The sequence below is a fragment of the Scylla paramamosain genome, chromosome 18, assembly GCF_035594125.1.
Source record: "Scylla paramamosain isolate STU-SP2022 chromosome 18, ASM3559412v1, whole genome shotgun sequence".
In the NCBI taxonomy this organism is placed as follows: domain Eukaryota; kingdom Metazoa; phylum Arthropoda; class Malacostraca; order Decapoda; family Portunidae; genus Scylla; species Scylla paramamosain.
In genome coordinates this window covers 14,089,650-14,099,445 of record NC_087168.1, presented here as the reverse complement: position 1 = coordinate 14,099,445, position 9,796 = coordinate 14,089,650, and the positions used below count along the sequence as shown (strand labels likewise).

The 9,796-nt window shown below is 37.3% G+C and overlaps 1 long non-coding RNA gene across 1 annotated transcript in view; it reads right to left on the bottom strand.

Annotated features, from left to right (window-relative positions):
* Nucleotides 1-6,597: 6,597 nt before the first annotated feature.
* The window catches only part of LOC135109134 (uncharacterized), a 110,841-nt gene continuing 107,642 nt past the window's right edge, over nt 6,598-9,796 (bottom strand). Inside the window, exon 4 of the long non-coding RNA XR_010272588.1 lies at nt 6,598-6,966. This is a non-coding gene — a long non-coding RNA (uncharacterized LOC135109134). The remainder of the gene's footprint in view (nt 6,967-9,796) is intronic.

Here is a 9,796-nt window from a genome sequence, read left to right as displayed (position 1 = left end):
ACTACGGGGATTAAATTGTATCATTCCGCGCATGCCATCGTCCATTACGGCTTCCTCAATGGCCCCACAGATAGTCAGTCAAGAAGAGAGAGCATGAGTTAGTGTCAGGGAGCATGAGAGAGCATTATGGGCCTTCAGGGGATTTCAGGAAGCATGGAAAGTATCAAGGGGGGCATGAGAGAGTATTATGGGAGCATCAGAGGAGCATGAAGAGTTATCAAGGGTATCAGGGAACGTCAGGGAGCATGAGGGGAGCATCAGGGAGCGTCAGAGAGTATCAGGGAGAATGAGGGAGCATTAGGGAGCGTCTTACAGTATCATAAGGGCATCAGGGAGCGTGAAGAAAGTACCAGAGAGCATTAGGGAATATCAACGATCATCAGAGAGTATTATCATAAGAGCATAAGGCAACATTAATGAGTATCAGGGAGCATGAAGGAGCGTCAGGAGGGTATCAGAGAGGGCCACGGAAGAACAACACTGCTATAACTCTCACGCAGGGACTGATACGCCAGCCGCCGCGACACATGCACAATCTACAGCTACGTTTGCCCCTTGTTGTGTTCCGGTCTCGTGTTCAGCCTGACGGACACTACACGCTGGGGTCAGAATTTATTTGCTCCGAGTCGTGGTGTTCTTAATGTGTTGGATGTGTGTGGTGGTGGTGGTGGTGGTGGTGGTGGTGGTGGTGATAGCGCCATTACAGTATCGTCATAGAAGTTCTGTGCCAATATAACCTGTGTCTGTTATTGGGTATATTAGACGCAGCAGCACCAGCAACAAAAACAACGATAACAACAACAAAAGCAAAAACAGCAACAAAAACAAAACAAAAAACAAAAAAAAAGCAAAAAACAGCAACAACAACAACGATACTAATAACAACACCCACAATAACAAATCCAACAACAACAACAACAACAACAACAACACAAGGAGACTCATATTTCTCTGCTCTCCGTTTCGCTATAATCTGATGCACGAATCCATATCGATGATGATGTTTACTCTCACTCAAATAAACAAACTCCAGGCTCCAGGAAACCTAGTAGCGTTAAATCACTTCCGGAAACCGATTTCGAGACACATTCTGCTACAAGACTCAATTAAAGAAAGGTAAAGAGTTGTATTTTTTTAACAGAACTTTTGTATTTTTCAGCTTGTTCCTCTCCTTGAAACGTTTGCTGTAAGATTAAAAGGACGTCTAATATATTCTCTCTCTCTCTCTCTCTCTCTCTCTCTCTCTCTCTCTCTCTCTCAGCGGTAAACACTCTCACGCGCCAGTCTACAACGTCCTTCATCTTCGTTTGCCTCCTTTGCTTTATTATCTTCGTGGTGGTGGAGAAGCCGCCGCCGACGTGAAGAGAGCCGCAGTACTGTAGTCCGTGATCTCAAACTCTTCGCCGTCTTATCCCCGCAATATGTGACAGAGGGAGGTTTCAAGACACTCATCCTTTAGTTTTTGGTGATCGTATTTAACTTCTCGTTGGGGACTGGCGCCTCGGTGGGCCTTTTTCTTTCTTTCTTTTTTTTTTTTTCCTCTAAATTTTTGTTGCCCTTCGCCACCTGCCCTTACATAAAAAAATAAATAAAAATAATAAAAATAATAAAAGGAGTAGCGCTAATTACTGGGATTTTTAAGTTACTGGGACTTTCAAGTGTTTTTATGAGGTTACTGGAATTTTTAAGTGTTTTTATGGGGTTACTGTGATTTTTAAGTGTTTTTTATGGGTTAATGGAATTTTTGTGTTTTCTATGGAAGTTACTACGATTTTCAAGTGTTTTCTACGGAAGCTACTGAGACTTTCAAGGGTTTTCTACTACTGGAAGTTACTGGGGGTATTCAAAAGTTTCAGAATACGAGCATGAATGAGACTTTGGGTTCCATCTGCGTGAGTAAAAGGTCCATATTTCCAAACGCATAGCCATATTACCTTGCCAACTTTTAACGCGCTCTAGTGGAAGTCATTATTTTCAAGGGTGTTTTCATGAGTAATGGAAATTCAACACAACTCTACATCGTCAGTGAGAGAGAAAACCTGTGCACCTGGCTAATCATCTTTATGGCCTTTTGAATATAAGAATAGCCTTCATGACAGCATACATTAATACAGATCCAAGTGTCCAGTGAGTGCGTATTTAATAACTGGCGTAGTGGAACATCGCACACCAAATTTTCTTTTAACTGGTTTTGTAAATTTTCAGTATCTATTTGAGATGACACTGAAATACTGTAGGTTTTCTATATTTTCTCTGAATGTGTTATGATAGAAATGCAGCTGATTTTGATTACTATTTTTTTTTTTATCATATTCAAACTTCGTGATTCCTAGTTCCTTAAAACGTTGGATGGTGTGATACTGGGAATTGTATATTATGGAGATTGAAAAGTTGGATATTTCGTCACAATAATGATTTCTCTGGTATGCGCGGTCAATGACGTGATGGGAATTCGGATCTGTTATCGTAAAAAAATAGCCAATTTGAAACGTTGCAGATTTCGTTTACATACATTTTCGGTGATTTATGTGAAGGTTTCGACTCTTTCTCTCCAATACCTAAATAATTTGTGATTTATAATGTTTCTAAATCGATGCGCTGATAGAAATTAAGTAAAAGTGGGGAGAAAACGAGATAAATACATAAAACGAATTTAATGCACCATATTTTTTTTTCTTTTTTGTGTATGAAGTGATGGGAATCAAACGTTAATATCATACAGAAATATGAGTTTGAAGCTTTGGAAATTTTTTTAAATAATTTTCGGCATTATACCAACTTTATTATTATTATATATATATATATATATATATATATATATATATATATATATATATATATATATATATATATATATATATATATATATATATATATATATTTTTTTTTTTTTTTTTTCTTTCCTCTGAACTTTTTCTTTCTTACAGAGTAGTGATGCTAATTAGAATTTAGCATTATAAAGAAATACCGTGCTTAAAGCGTCTGAAATTTCGTCAACAATTACACGCGGAGATGTCATCCTTTTTTTTTTTTTATAAGTAGTGCAGTGATACCAATTACATTTATACATTACACAGATACTCATAAATGGCCGTCTATAGCTTTGAAATTTCCGCCAAGAATCATTTAAGACAATATATCAACTTTTCTTTCTTTTTTTATTCTTTTTTTATCTTTTTCTTTTCTTTTTCTTTTTATTTATCTTTTATTTATTTACTTATTTATTTTCGGTGTGTGTGTGTGTGTGTGTGTGTGTGTGTGTGTGTGTGTGTGTGTGTGTGTGTGTGTGTGTGTGTGTGTGTGTGTGTGTGTGTGTGTGTGTGTGTAGTGATGCCAGAAAAACTAAAACATACACACAAACACAAGTTTCAAGCGCCAACAATCAAATTCGGCGTTACAGGTTTAGGCAGCTCCATCATGGCACGTGTGGCATGGCAGTGTTTGCAAGTTTCCAGCGAGATGACCCCGAGAGCCTGGAGTCCACAGCATTCAGACCCCGCCAGGAATAATTAATGCTTAATGAATTACACACTCGTCTGCTGGGGTGCACATAACAAAGTTTCCACCCGCTGCCAATACTTAACGCTTCCTCGAATTTAATCCAATATAGGGAGCATCATCAAAACTTTACCTTCGCTGCAAAAATAAATACCTGGCAGAGTTCCTGGTGTTTGGCTGCTATAATTACACACAGGAGCAAATATTTACCTTCATCCAATACATTACAGGGATCCGCTACCTACGTGACTTCCCTTTGCCGCATTATAAAAAGCAAGACACCGGAATCTGGCGGTAGTATTTATGCACAGGAGGAACATTCATCTCGTTAAAGGTTAGGTTAGGTTAGTTAAAGCACTAATATAAAAGTACTAATATAAAAGAAAGGTAATGAAAGCTTCTCAACTGTAACACAAAAATCTGGCTGCTATAATCATTCACAGAAGGAACATTCATCTCGTTAAAAGTCAGGTTAGGTTATTGAAAGGAAAGGTAGGGATGTGTAGCTACTAATATAAAGGAAAGGTAGGGATGTGTAGCTACTAATATAAAGGAAAGGTAGGGATGTGTAGCTACTAATATAAAGGAAAGGTTATGAAAGCTTCTTCTCTTCATCGCAACAACTAAGTCACCGAAATCCGGCTGCTATAATTATCCATGGGAGGAAAATTCATCTCTTTAAAGATCAGGTTAGGTTAGGTTAGGTTAGGTTAGGTTATCTAAAGGGAAGGTTGGCACGTTTAGCTACTAATGGAAAGGAAAGGTTATGGATGCTTCTCTTCATCGCAACAACCAAGACACCGGAATCTGGCTGATCAGGTCAGGTTAGATAGGTTAGCTACGTTAGATTAGCTTAGGTTAGGTTTAAAGGAAAGGTAGGGATACAAACGAAAGGTTATTAAAGCTTCTCTCCATCACACACACACACACAAAAAAAAATAATAAATAAAATAAGACAATGGAATCTGGCAGTGGTAATTAGCACAGGAATATTCATCGCGTCAATGCAAAGGTTGGGTCGGGATGTGTCGCCATTAATGCAGTAAAGGAAATGTTATGAAAACTACTCTATCGTAATAACAATAACTACACAAGCCAGCTGGTCACACGCGCTATACAGAGGAACAACACTTATTTAATCAAAGTGATGTAAAGTCACGGCGTAAATCTTTTATAACAGGTTCTGACATATATGGAAATATTACGAAAGCTTCTCTTTGATCACAACATTAGTATCTACACAAGCCATCTGGTCACGTTCATTATACAGAGCAGCAATAATGATCTAATTAAAGTAATGGTGCAGTGGAAAATCAATTATCAGGAATATTGTTATGATGGAAATGCCACGGAAACTTCTCTTTATTGTAATATTAGTATCTAAACAAGCCAGCTGGTCACATTCCTCTCACAGAGACGCAACGCTTACCTAATCAAAGTAATGGTAAAGTCACGGAAAATCGGTTAACATAAATGCTGTCATAATGGATGTCACTAAAACTCATAGTTGTAATATTAATATCTGAACTACCTACCTGGTCACACAAATAATACACAAATGCATTGCTCATTACGTCAGATTAATGGTGATGTGAATGTACACTGGCATAAGGGAAATATTGATAAAACTTGTCTTTGTCACGAAAACTCCCCTTCGTCCTAACACTGAGATCTCAGCTGGCCGCCTCATCACGCACAATGTTCAGAAGAGAAATTTCAATGTATCTCCATTCCTGAATTAGTTCTTCCTTTAGAATTCCTTTTTTTTTTTCTTTTTTTTTTTAGGGGAACAGGCAGTTGGCAGGCCCTTTTCTCTAAAATCATTTTCGACCTTGATCTGCTCCCCTGTGAAATAAATAAATAAATAAATAAATAAATAAATAAATAAATAAATAAAAAAACATACAGTACCATTATTCAGCAGCATCATTCATCTATTCAAAGTAACGGCAATGTCAATAGGAGAGACCAGTTAACTGAACTGCTAATATTATTGCTACCAGGAAATCTCTTTGTTACAATACAAACACCTGATGCAAATAATTAAACACAAAAACAACATTCGTCTCATCCAAATTCTGGCAATGACACAACGAATAAAAATAAACATAATAATAACGCAATGAACTAAGTATCAGCCAATAAATGTCCTTGTTGTAATATATAACAGCCGCAGATTTCTACCTATAATAATCAAAGAGGAGAGCAATTACTGTTTAATCAAAGCTGGGCCACGACACAGCGAGCAGCCGCTGGACAGAAATACTGATGCCACAAAAAGGAAATATCATAAAAAAAAAAAGCTTCCCTTTGTTGAGCTGCTGCATTCTCATCAAAACAATTAAATACGGAAGCAATATTCATCTCGTCAATGCAATGGTCATATCGTGAGTCACCAATTGACAGAAATACTCACGCCACAGGAAATATCATATATATATATATATATATATATATATATATATATATATATATATATATATATATATATATATATATATATATATATATATATATATATATATATTATATATAATAAAAAAACTCGCAATATAACACGCGAACCGCAAAATCCTACCTAACAGGAGAAATATATATATATATCTGATAAAAGTCAAAGCAATGACAAAGCAAGTAGCCAATTAACAGAAATACCAATGCCAGATAGATGTTAAAAATAATAATAAAAAAAAAAAAAAAAACTTCTCTGTTGTAATATAAGAGAAACGCAGAATCGTACCCCACAAGAGACTGGTAAAAGCCAACGCAATGACGAAGCAAGTGGCCAATTAACAGAGATGCCAATGTCACAAAGGAAAGGTTACAAAAATCTTCTCTTTGTCGCAGTAAACAAACACACCCACTCGATCTACTGGAGTCCGGTGGCAGTGATTAAATGCATGAGCAATATCCACCTCATTAGGGCATAAAATACTGGCAAAGAGGATAATTAGAAGACAAATACTACTACTCTTGATATCTTCCCATACCTAACCACCCCTCCAGCCATCTTCACATACACAGCCGCTGCCCCAGTCATCTTCCCATCCACAATAATTATATACAAGAGGAATATTTATAGATGAAAGGAACGAGTAATATCACAATAGGTAACCAATGAAGGGAAACATTACTAAAAACTTCACATAATAAATATCTACGGAAGATATCGATGTCTGGCCAAAATAGAGAGGAAAATAGTTCAAAGCAGAGAGAATATCACATTACATATCAGTAGAAATAAGAATACTCACTCTGCTCACCTATAAATATTCATGCAAACTGCTGAAAAAAAAAAAAATTAGAAGTCAGATGAATTTTCCTCTACCACATTTTCTCTATCAAAGCAAAGGCAACGAGAGGATGGATAACCAATGAAAAGATAAACTCACTCAGGTCTCCCCAATCCTCCACTGCCGCTTCGCTTCACTCACTGCTCCGGGACGCTGCTGATTCCTCGAACACTACCTGGGAAAAAAAAAGAAAAAAAAAAAAGGAAAAACTGTGAATTGAGTTACTCACGAAGAAAATACATTTACACAGCAAGATTCACAACAACAGACTAATAAAATAACGGTGTTGTAATCTTTTTTGTATATTTTTTTACTGTCTGGAAGGGAAAATGGAAAAGGAGTGTGGATATTTGAAACTACGCAAGGGCAGGAGAGTGACAAAAAATACAGGGAAGGAAATACAAAAAGGGAAAGAAACGATGGGGAAATATAAGTAAATCTAATTCACAGAAGATTGGTGGAAAATACAGGAAAGGAAATAAAAAAACGATAAAGAAACGTGGGGAAAAAAGCAAGTCAGATTCACAGATTGACAGAACATACAGGAAAAGGAAAAAAAAGGGGGGGAAAGAAACGCGGGTGAAAAGAAAAAGTGTGTCAAATTTACACAAGATGACAGAAAATGCCCGAAAAGAAATTAAAAAAAAAAAGAAAAGGGAGAAAAAAAGTAAGTCAAATTCACATTCACCTAATTATCAAAGCCACGTATCTTTAGCCTTGAAAAAAAAAAAAGGTCGAGTTAAAATATGCAAAATTCTCATAAACCTGCTGTGAATATTAATGATCCGAAGCTTTTAGACGAAAAAAAAAAAGATATATGATTTAGACGCAATGCTGCCTCCCCCACCTCTCTCTCTCTCTCTCTCTCTCTCTCTCTCTCTCTCTCTCTCTCTCTCTCTCTCTCTCTCTCTCTCTCTCTCTCTCTCTCTCTAATCCCGTTCTTGTCACACCACTAATCAATGAATCCGTATTTCTAACAATCAGTCTATCAATCAGTCAATTATTAAGTCGCTCAAATAACCAGTCATTCATTCATTCAGTCAGTCAGTCAATCAATCAGGCAACCAGTAAATACGTGATTTCCACACTCTGTATCGCCATTCAGTCAGTCAGTCAGTCAGTCACATTCAGTCAGTCAGTATACATGTGACCCACACACTGTAGCCTCACCAAGGTCAATGACATGTGGCCTAGGACAAAGAATCAATTAAACTTCAGAAAACAGACAAGCTAGATGGAGATTATGAAGACAATTGGGCAAGTCTCTCTCTCTCTCTCTCTCTCTCTCTCTCTCTCTCTCTCTCTCTCTCTCTCTCTCTCTCTCTCTCCTCGGCAGCGGCAAAAGGTAATAATGTAGCAAGGCGACACCAGCTTATGTCTGTGTATGGTTTAAAGAGACCTTGCTCCTCCGCGCTGACCCAGACACGCCGGCCAAGGACACACACACACACACACACACACACACACACACACACACACACACATACACACACACACACGTCCTCGAATCCTTGTCCTCCCCCCTCCTCTCTCTCTCTCTCTCTCTCACTCTCTCTCTCTCTCTCTCTCTCTCTCTCTCTCTCTCTCTCTCTCTCTCTCTCTCTCTCGTTTCTACAATATAAATAGCGTCAATCTTCATCCTCATCTGTTTTGTTGTCCCATTTACTGAGCAACTACTTGTCTTCATTGTAGGGGGGCGGGGGGAGAGAGAGAGAGAGAGAGAGAGAGAGAGAGAGAGAGAGAGAGAGAGAAGAGAGAGAGAGAGAGAGAGAGAGAGAGAGAGAGAGAGAGAGAGAGAGAGAGAGAGAGAGAGAGAGAGAGAGAGAGAGAGAAAATTAACAGATAACCATATATAAACAAGAAATTCCAAAATAGAAATAGAAGCACAAACAGAAAAAAAAAGAAAAAGAAAAAAGAAAACGGATGACAGACAGATAACCATAAACAGAAGATGGGAGACGGACTGACAGGAAGACAAACATTAACACACACACACACACACACACACACACACACACACACACACAAAGACACACACACACACACACAGAAGGAGAATAAATAGGTAAGCAAAATAGAAGCCTTCACTATGGATCGTTATACAGAAGACAATATTTTTATTTATCTATTTATTAATTTAATCATTTTAATGTACGTGGAGCAGCGGCCAAGGGCAACAAAATTATTATAATAATAATAATAAAAAAAAAAAGGCGCACTGAGTCAAAAGCGGTCGTCAAAAAAATTAAAGACCAACGATTCTTTCACTAACACCTTATTAAGTCACTCCTTCTTCCTGCTGCGGAGAATCTCGAGACTTTCAGATACAAGACTGAATAAAAAGAAGAGAGAAAAAAAAATCCTTAAAAGTTGAGGCAAAAGACACTGTATGAAAGTCCACACGAACTATTACCGGATATTCTTAATTATTTTTTTATTTTTTTTTTCACTTTTATGAAGGAAATATAGTTAGGAATTTGGCATTGATGGTGTAAGAGTGATTTTTTTTTTTTTTTTTAAGGGACACTCGCTCAAGGATTTATGTCTAAGGAGTTGAATAGTTATAGAAGAAGAGGGAAGTTGTGAATAGCTGTCGAAAAAAAAAAAAAGGCAAACTATGATAAACTACGAATAACTATCGAAAAAGAAGGAAAACTATGATAACTTATGAATAACACAAAAAAAATGCAAATTATGAATAAAAAAATATGAATAACTACATAAAAAGGAAGCAAATCAAAATAAACAATGAATAACCTTAAAAAAGAAGGAAATTATGATAAACAGTAAGAAAGGCAACACACAACAGGCAGATGCATGTGGTGAACTGAATGGCACGCTAGGAATTGAGATGCAGCAGCGAGGCGGAGAGAGGACGTGAATAAAGAGACGAAAATAGCAAATAAGCGAGAGGGAAATGGAATGGAAGATCAGATGGAAAGGATGAGTGTGGAGGAAGTGAGAGAGAGTAAGAGAGAGTGAGAGAGAGTGAGAGAGGCCTTTGT